The sequence below is a fragment of the Penaeus monodon genome, chromosome 23, assembly GCF_015228065.2.
Source record: "Penaeus monodon isolate SGIC_2016 chromosome 23, NSTDA_Pmon_1, whole genome shotgun sequence".
NCBI lineage: Eukaryota > Metazoa > Arthropoda > Malacostraca > Decapoda > Penaeidae > Penaeus > Penaeus monodon.
Genome location: NC_051408.1, coordinates 15,164,406 through 15,164,685, shown reverse-complemented (window position 1 = coordinate 15,164,685; position 280 = coordinate 15,164,406).

The following is a 280-nucleotide window of genomic DNA, read 5'->3' as shown; positions in this document are numbered from 1 at the left end:
TGAATGTTTGAACTAAGAATCACCAGATGGAGATACCTGAACTTTACAGAAATGCTGAAGAAAGTTAAATCTAACAAGAGTGGACATGTTACATTTAAAAATTATGACCTGGGAATAATCATATAAAAGAAGGAAAAAATTGTGATTTTAAATTAAAGAGGAACAAGAAGGGACAATTAAAGGGTTTAAATTAAAAATGCAGTGATACTCACATAGAGAATTGCAGTTTTTTTTTATGAGAACTACTTCTGAATGAACAATGCACCCCCCCCCCTCCAAA